Consider the following 21,108-nt stretch of genomic DNA (forward strand, 5'->3'; position numbering starts at 1 on the left):
CAACCCAGATGTCCTTCAATGGGTGAATGGTTAAACAAAGGTGGTACATCCATACTATGGAATATCATTCAGCAATAGAAAAGGAGCAAACCATTGATATACACAACAACCTGGGTGGATCAGCAGAGAATTATGCCGAGTAGAAAAAGCCAAGCCCAAAAGGTTACATACTGTGTAATTTCATTATATAACATTCTCAAACTGAAAAAAAAAAATGTAGAAATGGGTAACAGGTTAATGGTTGCCAAGTATTAAGGAGAGAGTGGGGACTGGAAGGAAGTGGGTGTGGCTATAAAAGGGCAATTGGAGAGATCCCTGTGGGGATGCAGATGTTCTATGTTGACTCTATCGATGTCATAGCCTAGTTGTAATGGGGTACTGTAGTTCTGGAAGATGGTATCATTGGAGGAAACTAGGTAAAGGGTACCTGGGATCTCTGTTATTTCCTCAAATGCACATGAATTAACAATTATCTCCAAAAGAAGTTTAATTAAAAAAATAAAACAGCTAGGAGCTCAGTGGATCCAGTGACCACAAACTTTTCCACATTAGAAATAAAATTAACTTTTTGTGTTTGTTTTCCGTAATGTTGTTTGAAGGAATTACTCAGTATATCTCAAATAGGTGTCTCTTATCCTCTATCTTACTGATATCCATCAACGGTAGCGAAGTGTGACAGAAAGAGCAGAAGTGCTACAAAAGCAGATGGATGAGTTTGTTTGATTACTTCTGGTAACTAGGCAAATGAGCTTCTTGGGCAAGTCCTTTGGAATACTACAGACTAGGATATTTATTCTCCCTGTCATTGAAGGCAGGTTTCAGTTGCTACAAATATGAAGCCTTATTGACATGTTTCAGTTACGTTGGCTCCTTAATTATTTAAAGCAGGAAAAAAGAGAGATTTTTACAGAGCCGGTAATTGGAAATCATGTTGTGTTTTTACCAAGAAGGAAAATTATCATACAAAAGCGTAAGAAAAGGAGATAAAGATTGAGGGTCAGGGACAGGAGGAGGTAAGGTGGAGTAGAGAGAGGGAGGTGACACGAATGTCAGAGGGGAAGCTCCAAGTTCAGGTATAAGAATTCTACCTGCGTGTCTTAGGCAGCACTGAGGGGCTGAGCATGTCTGTCTAAAAGGAAGAGACAAAAAGAAAGAAGGGGGGGCTTCCCTGGTGGGGCAGTGGTTGAGAGTCCGCCTGCCGATGCAGGGGACACGGGTTCGTGCCCCGGTCCGGGAAGATCGCACATGCCGTGGAGCGGCTGGGCCCGTGAGCCATGGCCGCTGAGCCTGCGCGTCCCGAGCCTGTGCTCCGCAACGGGAGAGGCCACAACAGTGAGAAGCCCGTGTACCGCAAAAAAAAAAAAAAAATCTATCCTTAAAGAAATCTTATTTCCTCTTTCCAGCCTCCTTTTTTTCCTCATGATTCCACTTCTTTCTCTCTCTCTTTTTTTTTTTTTTTTTTTTTTGCGGTACGCGGGCCTCTCACTGCCGTGGCCTCTCCCGTTGTGGAGCACAGGTTCCGGACGCGCAGGCTCAGCGGCCATGGCTCACGGGCCCAGCCGCTCCGCGGCATGTGGGATCTTCCCGGACCGGGGCACGAACCCGTGTCCCCTGCATCGGCAGGCGGACTCTCAACCACTGCGCCACCAGGGGAGCCCTAGATTTTTTTTTTTTTTTAGTTGACTAAAGAGGGGACAGAAAAATGAAAACCAACAGCCATTACCAGAATATGTAACGATTGTGGGTAGGGGTTGTGAAACCAGCCCATAGGAAGTAACAGAAGACACTTCTAAACAACTGAATTTAAGGGCCCCCTTCTTTAACCTGTGTCAGAGTCTCCCCAGGAGGAGCCAGGATAGAAGGATACTATAACCAGATTCACAAGGATACTATAGAAGGATACTGTAACCAGATTCCTAAGCTAAGCTGCCTCTTTAGAACTTTCTGTATGTTATCTCATTTAGGCATCACCATGAAGCAGGTATTACTTTCTCATTTTATAGGTGACTGAGTGAGGTTCAGAAAGGTTAAGTAGCTTGCCCAAGGTCATTCTGCTAATAAGTAGCAGATCCACATGGAAAGAAACGGTTCCAGCTCCCACAGTGCAATCAAAGCCAGGTGCTTCAGGGCTGCCACTGGTGGGAGAAACATTTCCTGAAAGGAAAGGCCAGACCTCATTTTCTCCATTTTTGATGCCCAGGATTTCCACTCCCACTGGGGTCTCTATTGTTACCTCTTGACTTACCAGGCGGGTTTCAAGGCAAGTGCTATCCCATGGAAGAAAACAGTCATTTCCTCAATTAAAATCTTCCAAAATTGGAAGAGGACTATATTGGCTATTAGGGGAGGGTGGAGGAAAGGGAGAGGAGTGAGCCTTCCAGTCTACTCAGAAACACAAGGTTCAGCCACGCTCTGTATGTGGTGGTCCCCCTCCATTTCTAACTCAAAGGGATCAGTGGATTCCCTTCTTCCTGAGTGTTCTCTCTAGTCTGTCTGATCCTAGAGCCCAGGATCCCTCATTACCCACGCTGAAGAAAACTTATGAGGTAACCCTTTGACCATTCACGTGCTTTTGCCTAGAAGATAATGACAAAATTTGAAGGGGAGGTAGGCAGAGAATTATCAGTACTGAAAGTGTATGCATATGGTTTTCAGTAGTTGATGCTTAGTAATTCTTTGTTAAATAAATTATCCAGTGCAGCTTGATTTAATCTTTGTATCCAGATAGAAGGTAAAATGACATCTGGATCCCATTCTCTAGGCCTTGGAGCAGCTCTTCATTCATTTCAAGGTTGTAATTTTCATTTTGATGTCAAGGTAGTTACTTTTAGAACAAAACAGAAGAGATGAAAATTTCTGACTTTTGAGTGGCACCTGCTTTCCACCAGAACTGGCTGTGGTCTTTTTCTATGAGAACATATTGTCCTACATTTTCACAGTCTTTAGCAGTAAGTGTTCTGTGTCAAGAGAGTAACAAGGAGATTGAATTGTTGTGGATGTTTTCTAGAGGATGTAGTCCCTATGATGCTTTGGTTTGTCCTTATCTTTTTGTTTTATGAAGTACGGAAAGCAATCCATATAACCACACAGGCTTTCCCATGCTGCCGAAGATAAGGAAGGAAGGATAGGGGAGGGAAGGAGGGAATGAAGTTCTTCAATTTGGAAATTAATCCCAGTCTCCAGCTACTTTAAGAACTTGACAAATTGAGAAAGCTCTTTTTTGTTTCTTTTCTTTCCAGGAACTTGAAAAGGGAAACAAGGACCAATTATAAAGTGTCCCTGTCTCACGACCCTGTCAGATTCTCAGGGAAATGATCTTATGGAAGGCTGCAGGACGTCCCAGCAAAAGAGGTGAAAGGCTCCTGACTCTTGAGAAGGATCTGCGTCCCTCTTCCCCTTCCTCCTTCAGAGGGAGAGCTCCCCTCTAGTGCCCTGATCTTTCCTGGACTGTTCAAAGACAGCAACTATGGTTTCCTGGACTGGAGAAGTCTGACGAGCAATTTTTCCCAGGTAAGTGATACTTCTGCTTCAGATTCTAAGAATTCTGATGAAGGAAAAAGTCAGCAATGCAATGTGGTTTGTGAAGGGGCATGTACCACAAGTGAAAGTAATGCTGGGAGCCCTCCCAATGCAGGTTAAAGGATTTCTCCAGCCTCCTCACTCCTCCCCACATCAAACAGATTCCCTCTGTAAAAATAAATTGGTACCTGCTTCTTAACAAACAAACCTTTGAGGGCAAAAAAAAAAAAAAAAAAAGCAATATTAAAAAAACAAGAAGAAGAAAATTACATGTGTATTTTCTCCTGACACAGTTTTAGCAGCTGTTTGTAGCTGATGTACAGTGCTCATAGTATTCACCTTTTCATCTGAAACTCTAAGAGTGCTTTGAATGACTTGGAGCTTTTTAGAAAGTAAGGGGAATGAAATGTCTTTATTGAATTGTGAGGTTTTACTGGTTTCCTCATAGATGTCCTGGGTCTCTTCTCAGTGTCACTTTTCTTTCCATGGGATTTTTGTCGAGTTGTTATGGGCAACAGAAGCAACATGGAGTGTACAGTCCACTTATGTAGCCACCTGCGTCTGTATTTTCCACACCGTAGTTTGCATGTCCCTGTGATATGTGAATGAATTGGAAGAGTTATCTTTTCCATTCTCTCAAGAAATTCTCTTCTAAGAATACAAACGTAAGGTTCCTTGGAAGTATTTGGACCTCTCAGGTCAGAGGTGCTATTTTTTATGGGCTAAATACATTTGGCTTTCTTCCAAAAGCAAGTATTGGCTGATAGGAAAACCAGGCCTGTGCAAATCTTGGTTCCTATCAAGAGGTCATGCTTTAACTTTATGAGCTACCCCATCTGCGATGGACACCAAACAATGCTATAATGGTTTTAAAAAAAGACAGTCGAGTCGGAATTTGTAATGATAAGCTTCCATTTGTAAATCATTGGAAAAACATAAGTAGTATGTTCTTGGCATGAAAGGTCTCATTCTCATTTGGTCTGACCTTGGCAAAGATAAATCAAGGCCCAGGTTAGTTTTCTATCGCCGTTTTTGTTGTTGTTTGGTTGGTTTTTGTTTTGTTTTTTACTGCTTTATGCTCTAATATCCTAGCTCTTCCAACACTGTTATCATAAATGATGGAAGTGTCTTGAATATTTGCATAACATTATAGAAGATTTATAGCTGAAAAGATAGGATGTTCCTTATGCAACCAGGTATATCTTTCTTCTAAGTGTTTCTAGTTGCTTCTCACTCCTTTTCCTTAGCCACACACCCTGTTTTAGGGGGGTGACCTTGCAACTTGGAAAAGGAAACAGTCATTGTGAAGGCTTTGTTCGGTTGAGGAATGAATAGAAAGTGAGAAATTGAGACATGTGGAAGCAGCTCTTTTGAGGGATTTAGTGCGAAAGTGAGAAGAAAGAACCTCAGTATTTGCCAACTACCGTGAGCAAAATTCCTGGAGAGACTGGTAGGTCTAATTTGGTAGAATTTGTTAGGTCTAATGGTCTCATTACTGTGTTTAGGGATTCAAAGAACACATATAAAATCCTCATGAGATATTTATTTCCTTTGGATTGTCATCTGGTTTTACTAGTAGTTTTATTAAGTCTGTTGAGTTTACTTCAAAGATCCCACCATCTTTCTATCGTCTGTAAAATAGTTACTGGTTGAATAAGGTTCTGTCTGGATCTTTCTCTCTAGAATAAAGGTGACAGGTATCTGAGATAGTGGCAAAGGCAGACCAGCATATTAAAGCATCTTAGGAGGTTCCATTTATCAACAGTGTGAAACAATGATTTCATTATGCTCACAAATTCTCTGGGTCAAGAATATGGAGAAGGTGCAGTGGGGACACCCCATTTCTGCTCCATAGCGTTTAGGGCTCAGGACTGGTTAACTGAAAAGGAATTCTTGGCTCTGTTGGCTTCAGCTCCTCTCTTCATGTGACAATATTTCTGGCACCTGAAGAAGCTGGAAAAATGTTTTACCTACCTAGGATTGCCTGCATGCATGCTGTCTTTCTGCCAGCTAGAAGAGTTCATTATGTTTTTAATGTGATTAAAAAATTAAAATAAAATTGTGATTTTTATATACAGACGTTGATGAAAGATGTGCTTTTAAAGCAGTAAATTAAAATCTCATTAATATTTCAGTGAGAATATTTTGCGCTTATCTGTTTCATCTCTATTTTTGACCTATGGCTTAGAGTTCACAGCATGAAGGAGATGGTGAAATCTGTTCACCATAAAATGTTAATTATAAGTAAATTACAGCACAAACGTTCCATCAACCACATTAATTCCACATAAAGTGAATTATTGTAGCAGAAAATTTTGAAATGTGACTGAATTTTGTAATCTTCAGTTCCTTTTTCTACCTCTTGCACCAACCCTGATTCCCACGTGTTTATTCCAGAAACTCTGAGCTCTTTGTGTAGTGTTGAGCTCGTTCTACCCACTGTGTTTTGAAAGTTAAATATAGTGGGCACACACCCGCATCTCTCCAAATGATTCTGAATTGTACGTAACACTGTTTGCCCCATGGCAACTTAAATGAAAGTTTTGATATTTTTCTAGCAGAGAGTTGGGCTTTTAACAGGAAGATGTTGGATTTGTCATATGAAAGAGTTCTCTCCTAAAATATGATCAAAATGTCTTCCCATATGATATATATATAATTATAATATATATTAGTGTTTTAATTGTCATTTTATAATATAGAATATATGTTATAATTTATATATTTATATATGTCACTATCTATATAAATGTTATATATATGTGTGTCATTTTCTCCTGGATTTAGGTCTGTTTTAAAGTTATAATCTTCTTAAAACTTGCTTTTATGACCAAAAATAATGGATCTTCTCTCTGAGATCATTTCTTAGTTAACAGAGACATATGGAGGGAATCAAAATCTTAGCCAAAGAGTAAAAATAATTTAGAATATTCTTAAAACATCCAGACTGTACGTGGCTCATTCTGTCAACTAAGTTAATTGTTCATTAATAACAAAATTACAGATGCTTCCTTGAATAAGAATGCTTCTATATATTCATTTTGTAATTAGAAATAGGGATGCTGCTCATTATTAGCAGGATATTTAATGCAGTGACTAGATGCCATCAGGTACTGGACTTTAGAGAACCCACGGATTTTGCAAAAATACTTGAGGGTGGGGGGAATTTTAATTACTTGGTGCAACTAACAGCCAACTGAATTCAGGTAACAAGCAGTGTAAAGAATAGCATAATAGAGGTTCGCAACTCCTAGTTGTCCTTTGGTCTAAGGTGTTTTGTGATGGATCTGGTCTGCCTCCTTCCACTTATCAAGGTATAATGTATCCTTACTGGATCTAGAATTTTAATGCTGAAAGTGTGGATCATGTTTTGAAGGATCCCATTCAGATCCCTAAGTCAGACGCTGCCAACTCTTTCCTGGTCTCATCTTACTCACTGTGGCAACATAATTGGTTAAGTGTCTTCTCTGTGATCTTATGAGAATTCCATGACTTAATGTTACACGCAACATACATAACACCTATTGTTTCCTACCAAGGTGTGTCTTCTGTATTAAGGATCAGCGTTCCCATTAGTTGAAGGTAGAGTCTTTGCTCTGTTGCCTCAGATAAGTATTAAATTTAATACTCTTGAAACTCAACAGAAGGCTGAAACAGCCAAGAAAAAGAGAAATGCTTTATAGACTGCATTAATAAGAAAGATGCAGAAATGGGAATCATAGTACCATTAAGAGAGAGAGACTCCCACCATAAGAGGGATGAGGGAAAGAGTTTCCAATTTACGAAAGGCAGAAGCTATTAATCTGCAAATGTGGGCAGGCACTGGTCAGTCCTCCTTTGACATACTCAGAAAACCTTGAGGATTAAAATTTCTGAGAGAGTCAGAATTAGGGATCTGGTACCATTAAAAGAAGAGGGGCATCCGCTTCCTAAGAAGCTAAATCTTCTAAAGAAAATAGCAGAATTAACAATGTAGTAAAGTTAAAATGACAGTTTCTTTAATTTGAAACCATGCGCAAAAATATGAAAAAATTAAAGATGATGTGATGCTTCTAATAATTTTCTTCCCCTTTCTTTATGCCCTAAGTTTCCAATCTGGGCTCTTAGCATCTCCCAGCTTCTACTTTCCTTTTCTGCAATGTAGAAAATCATAAATACATTTACAACAAGGTGTTAGATACCCATATTTTTCTTTTATAAAATAAATAATGACTAGTGTTTTTATAAAAATTATACATATTACTTCATAAAATTAAAAATGGTAAAGTACAAAGAAGAAAGCACAATTTCACTAAAAATTTCACTGCTCAAAAATAGTCATCTTTCACATTTGGTGAACATTTTCCCAAGCATTTGTTAACCATGTATATATAAAAGAAAAGAGAGAAGAGTGAGAGAGACAGAGACAGAGAATGAACGGTTCAAAGAGACTGAGAAAAACAGATGTAAAAAAAAGGGATCATGTGTGATATAATAACAAGTATTAAATGTAATGGTACTAGACTTTGTTATATTAGAATTTAACAGAAAAAAAATTATAAAAGAGAAACTGAAGGAATTTCTGATCCTCTGGGAAAGAATATTTTTCACTAGAATATTGTTCTTAAGTGATCAGTCTATAGTTAAGAAAAAAGATTAGGAAAAATTATTGTCTAGATCCATTATTGTTTAATTTCATGTTTCAGTGTTGTAAAGTATTGGTTGACTCCCTGCTTTAAAGATGAGAAAATTAGCATACAGCCACCCAATTTCCTTCCTCTGCTTCCTGTATTTATTGGTTATTGCTTTACTTTGTCATAGTTTTTAACATTTGTCAATTTGTTCTGAACCATAACCACCACATTAATTTTGTCGTATTTTTATACTTCTGTATTCAGATACTGGTTCAGTGCTCAACTCAAGTTCTTAGATCTGTGTTCTCCATTCTTTTTTTTTGTTTTGATTTCTCTTTTAATTGGATAAATTTTATCTTTAAGTAGACTTTTAGAAGATATTTAGATACCATATTCTAAGTTCTTGCATGCTTGAGAATGTATGTTGTCTTTATACTCAAGGTGCAGTACAAAGGCATAGAAAATAAAATAAAAATAAATAAACAAGAATAAATGAGTAATCGAAAGGACACTTTAGCTGGCTATAGAATTTTCAGATCATCCTTTCTTTCCCTCAGAACCTCCTGAACTTCTTCATTGTCTCTTGGCACTGAGTACTGTTCTTTAATCATAAAGTTGTCATTCGTATTTTGTTTCATTGGTAGGTGGGCTTATGGATTCCATACTCTGAGTTCCTTCACATTTGAGAATGTCTCAAAGTTGTGGGTACATCTGAACATCAGCTTGACTGGGTATGATATTCTATAGAGCGTATAGATATACTTTGAGAAAGTACAGATATACCTTTTTCTTTAGAACCTTGTGAATGTTGCTTCCTTGTCTTCTGGGATTAAATGCTGTGGGGAATTCTGAGGCTCATCTAAATTTTCTGTTTATAGAGAACTTGATTTTTCTACCTGAATTACTAAAAACTTTTTGTTTTATCCTTTGAACTCAACAACTAAACCAGGATATTTTCAGCATCAACCAATTTGTATTAGTTTTTCCTAGAATGTACTATACCCTCAGCTCGATAAATCTATTTCTTCCTCTTTTAAGACATTTTTTTCCCTTATGTATCTGATTTTTTCCCATCTGTTGTATTCTCTGCTTCAAGGGCATTGGTTATTCTTTATCTATTATTTTCCTTATTCTTTCTCTTTTCCTTTTCATTTGCTGAGATTTTCTCAAGGCTTTCCCCTGTGCCACTAATTCTATTTTCAGTCATGTCTATTCTATTCTACATGAACTCACTTATTTATTAATTATATAATGATGTTTTGATCCTCAATTTGCCTCCTAATCTCCACAGTCTCTTTTTTTAATACCATTATGTTATTTTAATAGCTTACCATTTAGCAACTATCTTAGTAAGTTTGTGCCACATTAAGCTATTCTATAGCACATGAAGTACTCAAAAAGAAATTTTATTTTTCCTTTGGTTGTATTCTCTTCCAGATGGATGTCCCATCTCTCATTTGCATGTCTTATTTCCTTTTTAACATTCTTTTCCTCATCATTAATGTGAAATCTTTTAAGATCCTGGCTTAATGTGGGGAGGTCTCATTAGAGTCTTAACCCTATACGAGGTCTGGGCATGTCGATATTTGTCCCACCTCATATACAGCAAGGCTGTCAAAACCAAAATTCAAATTTGCAGACTTGACAAATATTCTCGTTGACAAATGCCCGTGGGGTAAAGAGGGCCTCTCCTGCTCCAGGAAGTCTTTTTTTGTTTGGCCACCTCCTTGATCTCTCGACTCTTAGTGCTTTTAAGCTGTTTTTCAGTCTTTTATCCAGCATAGGAAGTTGTTTTCAGTAGAAGGTCTAGTCTAAAAGGACTGGTTTGCCATTATTGAGAGTGCAAGTCCCTTCATGTTATTCACTCATTCATTCATCCTCTTATTTGTCTTATTCTTACTCAGTTAGTATGTGAAGCCCTATGGAGATCTTCTCCTTGTGCTGATAGCTGTTGGGTAAATTACTTCTGATTGCCCTTTCTACTTGATCTGAGACCTGTCTTTCCTCTCAGCAACAGTGTAACTTGTTCTTTCCTGTTGTCTATGTCATGAGTGCCTTGAAGGAGGTAGTATTCTGATAGGCTTTGTCTCAGAGAAGCAGGGGCTCTGCTCCTTCTCCTGAGGTTTTGTTAAATGTCCTTCATCAGGGTTCACGTCACCTAGTTGGGAATGTATCTTATTGCCCTAGAGCCTCCCTCCAAAATTTTGAGTTTTTCCTGCCCCTAATAACACTGTGAAGTCTTTTAGTAGTAGGCTTCTGTATTGAGATTGAGGGCTTCTGTTCTTGAAATTACTTTCCTAATGGAGTCATAGATACAGAGAACAAACAGGTAGTTGTCAGAGAGGAGGAGTGAAGTAGATGAGAGCAATAGGTGAGGGAGATTCAGAGGTACAAACTTTCAGTTACAAAATAAATGAGTCATGGGTATGAAATGTACAGTGTGGGGAACATAGTCAATAATTATGTAATATCTTTCTATGGTGACAGATGGTAACTAGACCTATCGTGGTGATCATTCTGAAATGTGTAGAAATATTGAATCACTGTGTTGTGCACCAGCAATAAAATAATATTGTAGGTCAATTATATTTCAAAAACAAACAAACAAACTCATAGAAAAAGAGGTTAGATTTGTGGTGAGGCAAGGGGGTGAGGGAAAGGGGAATTGGACAAAGGCAGTCAAAAAGTACAAATTTATCTTTCCATAAGATAAATAAGTACTAAGGGATGTAATGTACAACATGATAAATATAATTAACACTGCTATATATTATATATAAAAGTTAAGAGAGTAAGTCCTAAGATTCTCATCACAAGGAAAAAAATTCTTTTTCTATTTCTTCTATTTTGAAGTTTAAATAAAGTTTACTAATTTTGACCCCCAAAAAATCATCTCTATATTGTCATAATCATTTCATGACGTATGTAAGTCAGATCATCATGCTGTACACCTTAAACTTGTACAGTGCTGTCTGTCAATTATATCTCATTAAAACTAGAAGAAAAAATTTACTTTCCTGACTCAAAACAGGATGCCTTTGTACACCTTCAGTTTGTTTCTCTTCACACTGTGAGGTGTTCAGGGAAAATTCTAGATATTTTCTCTATTTCTTCCAGTGCATTCTGGGGCTCTCGGTAAAGTCAGAAGCAGCTTTGAGACATGTCAAAATAATTTTCCTCCTCTTCCCCACCTGATATTTTTTGAAGTTTATGGCTTGAGCTTTTACCATTTTCTTTGTCTGTTGCTGGTGAACATCTTGATTTTTCACTACTTTTCATTCCTTTTGTTAGGTATCAGAGCAAGCAGATTCTATTATCTGAATTCATCCTACTATCTTGGAGAATGGAGAATCTAAGATTCTCCATTTTAACAGAAGCCATCTTAGAGATATCGGTGCTATACCAAAGGAATGACTGTGTATCTTCATTTGGGTTCTCTCAGAAATAGACCCTGAGCCAAATCTTAAGTAAAAGTAATTTGTTTGTAAGGTGATCTCAGGAACTGGTAGAAGTGTAGGGGGGAAAAAGCAAGGAAGGAAAAGATGCTAATAAAGAGCATGCAAGTTGCCATTTTGGGCAACTGGAGCTTAATTTCACTGGCAAAACTCAGGGAAGAGTTTAGAACACACTTCACAGTTATCCACCCAAGGGAAGAAGGAGCTGGTGTATTCACACACTAATTCCTGTCATTCATTGGTTGAGACTGTTCCCTGGGGTCCTAATTCCCATTCACTTCCTGCATACCCCACACCCAGGTAGTGCAACAGGCCCAGGTGGTCAAAGAAAGATCTCAATAAGATGCAGGCTCTAGAAGTTGGAAGTTGAGATATCATACCCTGAAATGGTAAAATCCAAGGGAAGATGGCCAGGGCATACTGTGTGATTGTGAATTTCAGGAATCTTGGTATTTGGGTAAAACAAGATGGGGAAGGAGGATTGTCTCAGGGCTGCTTAAATGGTAATACCACTTGAGTGGTCTCCTACTTGATACCAAGTATAGATCTTGGGCAGTGGTCCTTCTAGTTTATATAGTTATGATATCTCTTCAAATTTAATGGATGCACTTATAGATAAAATCAGGGGAAATATCTTGGGAGGCCTAAAAAAAAGGTGACAGGGAGTTATTTTAGTCAATAAAGCTAGAAAAACCATGGGCACTTTTTAAAATTATATATATATATATACACACATACTTCATATACGTGTGTATGTGTATATATATATACACAAAGAGAATGATATATATGTAGACACATAAATTATATTCATTATATACACATCTTTTCATATATATATATATATCTTATAAGAGGTGAGTATAGGTGCGGTAATACACACAAAATAAGTGTGTACAAAGTTGTGTGTTGCATGGGTGTTATATGGACTCTTTAATTGGGAGCATTTAGAGTGTCGCTGGGTTGCATCCCTACCAGTTCCGATCTGACACACGGGGAAGAGATCACAGTTCTTATGGAGGCCACTGCATAAACCTCACTCTCCCACAATCCTACTTTCAAATAATCCCTTTTATAAAGATGTCTTACTGATTTTAGTTTTAGAAGGGGCTTTTATGACTTTTGACAGCTGTACATGTCATATATTGGAATGGAGTCCCATAAATCCAACCCTTTCCCTCTGTGTGAACTATCTAACTGAGTGGTTTAAAAAGTCATGATTTAAAGTCAGTCTAAGAGCACAATGCTAAAAAGATCTCCAAGCTCATTCATTAAGGTAGAGAGAAAAAAATCATTTAAAATACAGTGAAGTTAGGGAATTCCAATCAGCTATTTTGTGTATAAAGCGTATATATTTTTGGAAAGCAAGTGTACTTCAGAAGTCCAACCTAAGGGACTGGAAATTGTATGTATGTTCATGTTATAAGGAACACCAGGTTACTTGCTTCATGGTACTTGACAAAATTACCCATACTAGAACTCATTATTTAAAATGTTTTGAGTTTTCTGTCTCATGTTTACTGATAAAAAAACAATCTAGAATATCAGGTGGGGGAGGTGGGAATGTTTGATATTTCTTTGGCTAAAATAAGAGAAAGCCAAGGAGTAACTCAGCTGCTCAGTATATGGTGGAATTTCTGTGGGTATTTCTGAGTAATCATTCTCCATATTCATAGAGGGAGAAAGAGAGAGGGGGGAGAGACAGACTAAGATAGACTGAAAAATAGATTAGCAGGGAATGTGAGCATGAACTCACCAATGTCATGGGGCCTTGAAATGCTGAACTGTGGCCTCCATTAGCAGGAGATTTTTGGTCAGACATAAGAAATAACTTCTTGTTAGGCAGAGTAGATAAATCATCAGAGCAGATCTCTAAGTGAGCTTGTGGAGTGCCCACTTCCAAAGTCTTTTAGAGAAGAAACTACCACCTTTTGTGAAAGATTTATGTGAAATGTCCAGGCCAGAGTGAAAATTATTATAATGTCCAGAAGTTCTGATTATTCTCTGAAGGGAGAATGGCTATTGTTTTAAGAAAATGTACATGCAGAAGCACATCTCAGTAACTTACATCCACAAAACCATTTGCTTCACCCAACTCCTCCTTCCCCAGACTCTACAGTTACGTCCCTAATCACTTGGGCTGCTCCATATACTTGTACATTTGTCTCTACCACTCTTTATGTTTCATTGTCACATCAAGTAAAGTTGCAAATTCGTCTATAAACTTACATGTGTTATGGGTTGAATTGTGTCCCTCCCAAAATTCATACGGTGAAGTCGTAAGGCCGAACACCACAGAATGTGACTGTATTTGGAGATAGGGTGTTTAAAATAGTAATTAAGTTAAAGTGAGATCATTGGGATGGGCCCTAATCCCAGATGACTGGTGTCCTTATAAGAAGAAGAAATTTGGACACAGACATGTACAGAGGGAAGACTATCTAAAGACACAGGGAGGAGATGACCATCGATGAGCCCAGGAGAGAGGCCTCAGTGGAAAGCAACCTGCCAACACCTTGATCTCAGGCGTCTTTGTACAGCAGCCCTAGCAAAACTAATACAGACGTCCTTTCCCTTCCATCCTCTCTCCTTTCCCTTTGCCTTCTCTGGGACGACCTGTCTAGGCTCACTAACCTTTCTTTTCCTTCTAGTCATCTTTAGAACATAGCCGTCCCCCATCTCTTCAGCTTCCTAAAGATGTATCTTCACTGAGAACTGTCATTTCTTTGCTGCCCTACCCAGGCCCCATCCATGAGACACGGAGCCCTGTTAGGAAAGAAAACATTGTGAATCCCAAGACTAGCTGTCGAGCAAGTTTTCGTGCACAGAAGATGGCTGCCTTCCATCATTTCCATTTTTAAAAAAGTACATATGTTAGAAAACTTTTGTATTTGTGTTTGTATGGCTTATCAAAGTTGATAAAGTATTTTTGCAGATGTAACTTTACTTAATCCTCCCCATATTTCAAGTCAGTGGTTTTTCAAGACCCTGGAACTCAGAGAGGTTAAGTAACTTGATCAAAATTACACAGCAAGTAAATGGCAGAGCTGGAATTGGAACCAAGGTAAAGATAAGCATCGTCACTGACTCCCACTGCCAGGTGGTCAGTGGAAGCTGGTTTACAGTATGGCTGGTTTCTCTCTCCTCTGCACCGGACTTTCGTGATCTTCCTATTCATGCGTGATCCCTTCTGGCTAGGTGTTTGCTCACGAATCGTTATCACGCCAACTAAATCGGAAGCTTTGGGTGGGCAGATTCTGGACTATGCTTTCTGTTTAGTTACGGTGTTTGAGGAACATTTCTTGATTGATTGGTTAAATGAACTATTTACTAGAGAAGTTGGCATATCTCTTGGCATCTGGCTTTCCAGAGATGTATGCAAAAGTGACAGGACTCTCACAATGTTGATCTGGTCTTTCTAGACAAAGGTTAGGAAGGGGCATGTATAAAAATAATACCGTGGATTGACATTATATTATATTAATTATGATTATTATACCCTGTATTTATATAGCTCTCTCTCTCTCTGAGGGGCTCATAGTCATTTGTAAGCAGTGGGCCTTATCCTGCTGCTAAATAGAAAATAAATTGCTTATCTCTTGGAAGAGAATTAACTCTTTCAGGGCACCAGGGTACCATTTAGTAAATTAGTAATCCTCTAAATGGCACTCTAGTTACATAAGATCCCCCATATAAACTGGAAAGTGAACGTGTTCCCAGTGCTTAAAAGAAATCAGGGCATGCCTAACAGAAATCAGACAGCAAGCTTAAAATATATGTAATGTACTTATCCCTCTCCTCTAATAACTTTGTGTTCATTCTATGGAAATCTGTTTGTGACTAAAGATGAATCTATTTGCTAAAAGCTGGCACTTCTGATCTTTTAATCTACTAATATGAGAGCAATAGAGGGAAGGAGATGACAGGAGAAGTAGAGTGGTGGCGTCTGTACACATGGGATCAGTGATCATTTGTTCAGCTAAGCAGATTTTGAGAAACTGATGATTTTTTGCAAAACAATTTGGAAGGCCAACCTTGATAGTTCCCTTAGGTCCTGAAGATGTGCGTCTGCTACCAAAATAGTGGTTAGTGAATTAGCCTCATGGATCTCCTTGGAACCATTGCTAAGGTAGGTAGGGGCCCAACCATCGATCAACAGTAGCTTTAGAAATTCAACTCTCAGTCAGTCGGAAATGAAGTTGAGGCCAATTAACACAAACTCAGAGATGCTGGAAATGTTCCATCGTGGGGGTAGAGAAACAGGAATAGTTAATTGGTACTGAACTCTGGACCATCTTTTGAAAAGTTCGACTGCAGTCTTTCTCTGTCGTCTTCACTTTTTCTCTCCTGTACTTCAAGACATGCTGTCTTGAAGACATTGCTCGCCAGATTACGATCTGATCTCCTTATCCCATTTGAAAATTTTGGAATTCACTTTTTGACTCAGATGCCTCTTGGACACACTTGCTCATCGAGGTGTTGCTACACTGAACTCTGATTGTAATTCAGTAACATGTTATTGATCGTTGAGACTTTCGGTTTATGTGCGATGAGATAGAATTTGGAAACTGGTGGTGTCTTACTGACTTTCTGATTTGCGTTGCTGGGAAGCTCATTGGATGGTCAGATGGGCTGCTGCCAGGCAGTTTGGCAGTTCAGTAAACAGTCTGTGATTATCCCTCTGATTGTGCAGCATATCCATCAGTGTCCTCTCACTTAGATCCCACGCACTGAGGAATGCATTGGGCTGCTAACTACCATTCTTGTTCCTCTCCTTCAACCCCGTGTCCAGGAGTTAGCCTCTCTCTGAAGCCTCATCCTCCCCTTTGGATTTTTCTTTCCTCTTCCTGCCCCACTGACAGCCAGCTGCCAGGGGCCTCTTTATACAAACCTCAGCTTTTCAAGGTAAATATGCCACGTAAGTCCAATTTCAGCAATCCACATACCTCTGAGCCCCTCAAACTCCAAGGAGTATCCTTAAAGAGAAGAATCAGCAGCTGCTAAAAAGAAATCAAAGCAGATCAGCAAAATGTCTTCAGAGGGGGAAGGACAGATGAGCCACATAGACTAATGGCCTTCATTTTCCAGTAAGCAACATGACTGGTGACAAAAATAAACACTAATGGGGAAAGTGATATTCAGTCTAATTGTATAATTGAAGCTCGCTTTCTGTACGTCACACAGGGATTGAAGTAATGTAGTACTAGGAAGTAGCTGAGTGGTCTTCCTCCTTCATACCTATGCATTTTGCATTTAGTTGCAGTCTGGCAGAAGCAAAAAGTCCAAAAGCACCAGGTTTGAGGATTCTATCACCCATAAATTCCTAATACTCACCGTCTCAAGATGAAGGTCAGTTGCAATAGCGCGCCGAGCTCAAGGGTGGCCGAGTGAGAGGAACGAAGCCGGCATGAGAAACAGAGCCACTAATTCATCTCCCAGCTGACCCTTTTAATATTCCAAACCGCGTATAATCATCAGGCAGTCTGTTGAACCGAGGAGCCTGGTCAGCAGTGCCCTTCTGCTGACTGACTTTTCAAACTTTCTAGCAAGTAAGGAGGCAGATAGATTTCTTACCCCACCTCTACTGCTGATGCTAGACCCTCGGAGACTTTGCCAAGGATGTGAAAGCTGGATTCCGTTCATTTCCTTCGGTTTTGAGAGGAGGGCAAAAGCTTCACAGGTTATAGCCTATGATGGTATAAAACAGGTGTGCTTTTCTTGTCCAAATCCCCATCCCTTCCTTTTTGGCATTCTGGTGCTCACAGATTTGCACTGTCCTCAGCCAGCACGGCCACTGGGCTTCTGTGCTCTGAGCCTCTGTCACCTTTGTCTCTGATTCTGGCTGCCACTTCCTTTGCTCTTTGTGACTCTGATTTCCTCTGGAGTGGAAAACACCATCACGCCCTAGGCAGGTAGGAAGTTTCCATGAAGAGGACGTTTGTGCTGCAGTTGTTGCTCCAGTACAACAAATGTGCTGCAGTACATTTTATTTTCAAACTTTCCAGAGGGAACTGGAAATATGGAAAGAATTTGAGTTTCTGAAATTGCTAATTTAACACAAATGTAGTAATCATAATTAAGGGTGATCATTAATGCATTATTATTTTTCTACTTTATAATCCAGGAATTTTTTTAATACAACCCAGAGGCAATGCACAGATGAATAATATGATTTGCATTTGATATTATTATTTTTCCTATCAACATAGAATATTACTAATCCACTAGAACTTAAAATACATTTGGATGATTATTTCTTTCATCTACTTACGTTCATTTTAATCTGCTTCAGACCCTCTTCTCATGATTTTTGTGGCTTTGTTCAAATGGCCAAGACTGCCTTTGAGCCATTATGAGTTCATAATGATTGATGGACTTACCCTAGGGACCGCTTTATCAGCATCTACCCTTCTGCAGGGAAAACACCTTTACCAGGGAAGATCCAATTTTTGTTTCCCCCTATTTGTTGTTAATCTGACTTTGTGATAATGTCATCAAGCCTTATTCTATACTTTTTCTTGATGAGCTGGAATTATCTGGAGCTGAGAGTTGCAGGCATGGGAGTGATAAACTAGGACCGGAAAATTAGGCAAATACTCTTTTGACATTCCCCTGCCTCAGACATAAAATTGATGGACCTGTGTTTGTCATTTCTTAGGTTTAGGGCAATCCCATACCACTTGTCATTCAAATCAAGTTCTGTTAGATCATCTAACTCAAGAAAAGGAAACCAGATAAAAAGTTGTACATCTACGTTGAAAGAGAATATTGCCCTTAGTTTCAGCTTTCTTGGGTGCCCATTGGTTTAAGAAAGAAGCATAATATTAAGAAAGACTACGGAAGGATTTGCAAGGACCACTTTGGTTTGCAAATATTTGAAAAATTAACAGGCATTAATGCTTAGTGGGTAAAAATTGCAAGTAGAGCATAGCCAGGAAATAGATTTGACTTTCTTCTGATTACTCCTTCCCACTTAGGAACAATTTTATCTAAAAACTGGTAAGCACAGACTTGTTGGTGAAATACTAATACCAGACTATCTCATTTATTCAGAAATTACATCCAGCAATATTGACTATTTAGAACAAAATAAAAAACTCAAAATAATGGTGGGGGGAGCCTTCTACAGAAAAAAAAAAAAAAGTATGACACAACGTACACATGTGATTCCTGATTAGGTAAAAATCTTTCATATATTCTTACTTAATATATTTTAGAAATATTTCATTAAAACATTTAAAGTGAACACAATGATTCGGTGCTTGCAGGTATAAGCTTCAATTTCTCACCACGTTCATACACCCCTCAATACCATATCAGATATAAAGGCACTATTGTGCAAAATCCCTTTCCTAAAATTAATGTATTAATTTCTACAACACTTTTTGTAGTTTGCAAGTTAAAGATGGTCTCCAGGAAGGGAACTGTCTTGTTCTTGCTTTTGTTACTGGTAAATTGTGTGACCTTGAACCTGTCATTTAATCTCTCTGGCCCTAAGTTTTTTCACCTGCAAAATGAGGTATTACTTCAAAATTAAGTTTCTACAATTTGTGAGAAGCCACATGATTCTTATGCAGTTGATCATATCAGGCAACTGGTAGATTGCAGGCCAAGAGACTGAGGAAGCTGCAATCTAAGAGAAGCTGGACCAGCTTGAATGATTATAAGGCATCTGGGGTGGGGAAGTGTGAGCTGGGGTCCGGGGGGTACGGAATAGCACGTTTTAGAACTCAGGAGAGCCCGGAACACTTGGATGTGTGCTTTGGGCCAGCCTCCCCAAAGCTCTCGTATGAACCTAAAGACTTGTTTTCAGCGAAGCACTGTGCCATCTCCTGAAAGATGGTTAGATCACGTAGACGTCCATCTACCGGAGCGTGAAAACAAGCAGGAGGGAGCCATTCCCCCACCTCAGCCAGGATATCACTGGGCTTCATGGCATTGATGTCCTTAGAGGACACAGTGAGCCAGCACTCGGGACCCTGAGAGCCACAGCAGCAGCGGCGGGGGGTAGTCATTGCCCAGAACGCTGGGCCGTGGGAGGACTCACCACCCATTTGGGGAGCAACAGCAGATACACCTGGTGTGAACGTGGGTGCTGGGAGGTGCCCTCAGGGTCTGCAGGGCCAGCGCAGACCGATGGGCTGGAACAGCCCACGAGGCAGATGATAGATCCCTGCGGTAGCTGCAGCCGCTTATTTGTGAGCACCTGTGAGAACCAACCTAGCGACAGGAGACTTGAGCAGAGGCTGAGGTTCTGTGACAGCCGTGGGTGTGCGGGCCTGGTGGACACAGCTCATGACTGTGACTTTACCTCGGTGGTTCTCATCTAGGGCAGTTTTGCCTTTCAGGGACATTTGACAGTGCCTGGAGGCATTTTTGGCTGTCACACCTGTGGGGAAGGGAGTGCTGCCGGCATCTATCGGGTAGAGGACACAAATGCTACAGTGTACAAGACAGCTCCCCTCTTCCGCCAGAGAATGATCTGGTCCGAAATATCAGTAGTACTGAGGCTGAGAAACCCCACAGGACTTCATGCAGCTGTGACAAAGAAAACCACAAATTCCACCCCGGGCACCAGGAACTTGACTGTGTGTCATGTGGCCAACCAACGTAATAAGGAGGATGATCCTGTGATCGTAGTAACGTAAATGACCGCCCTAGTACTAGCCAACCATGTATTGAGTCTTCTCCCTGCAGGACTCTTATAAGCCTTTCACAGATCCCACTCATTTAATTCCCATCACAACTCTAAGAAATAAGTATGATTCTTACCTGCAACTTACAGATGATTTAAATAGCCAAGCTGCCAATTTACCAGAAAGTGTCAGCCATACTCGTTGTTTGGCCAGTTTGAGTGGTCACCTGAGGCACATGGTCCCTTAGGGAGGGAATGCTGAAGTCATTGACCTTGCATCTCCGCCACTGCCCCAGTAACTGGGCAACAGAAGGCCAGCCCAGTACTCCCAGACACCTGCTCTGCTTCTTGATATCAGCCCCAATTATGTGATCAGACCACCTCTAATACCATATTATTATCTTCTGGGGTGCAGAGGCAGAAATTATAAAACTACAGACAACACAGCATAAGGTCATGTGGAAAGGAACCGGCCAGAATCCAGTGACTCAAAGTATCTATTAAAATAGCTCATGAAGCCCCCAAATCTGTTTTTTCCTCAATTATTCAAACACATGCAGATTGATTTTAAATTACCCAGATTACTGGGGCAGGGTAGCCTTGCCCTGTTTCCATAGGGTTTTAGTAGATAATTTAATGAGATGGACTATTTAGTCCTCTTGCCCACGGTTCCGTGGCATTGTTTTCTGTAGAGGAACGCACGGCCCTCCCATTCACCTTTCATCGCAATCAATCGTCCTGTATTTACCGAGGGCCCCAGGAGTGGGGCACAAGAGGTGTAGATCACTCCATTTGTCGCAGTGCATATTTTCAATATTATGATAAGAAGACAAGGGACTCTGCATTTTGTCAACTTGCAAGGCCAAGATCGATCAGCAAATAGATG

General features: G+C 39.7%; 1 long non-coding RNA gene across 1 annotated transcript in view; it reads left to right on the plus strand.

The window, feature by feature from the left end:
- LOC132593891 (uncharacterized) overlaps positions 1–21,108 on the plus strand; it is a 257,249-nt gene that overhangs the window by 75,658 nt on the left and 160,483 nt on the right. Inside the window, exon 2 of the long non-coding RNA XR_009559881.1 lies at positions 3,240–3,510. This is a non-coding gene — a long non-coding RNA (uncharacterized lncRNA). The remainder of the gene's footprint in view (positions 1–3,239; positions 3,511–21,108) is intronic.

Source organism: Globicephala melas, chromosome 19, assembly GCF_963455315.2.
Source record: "Globicephala melas chromosome 19, mGloMel1.2, whole genome shotgun sequence".
Classification (NCBI taxonomy): domain Eukaryota; kingdom Metazoa; phylum Chordata; class Mammalia; order Artiodactyla; family Delphinidae; genus Globicephala; species Globicephala melas.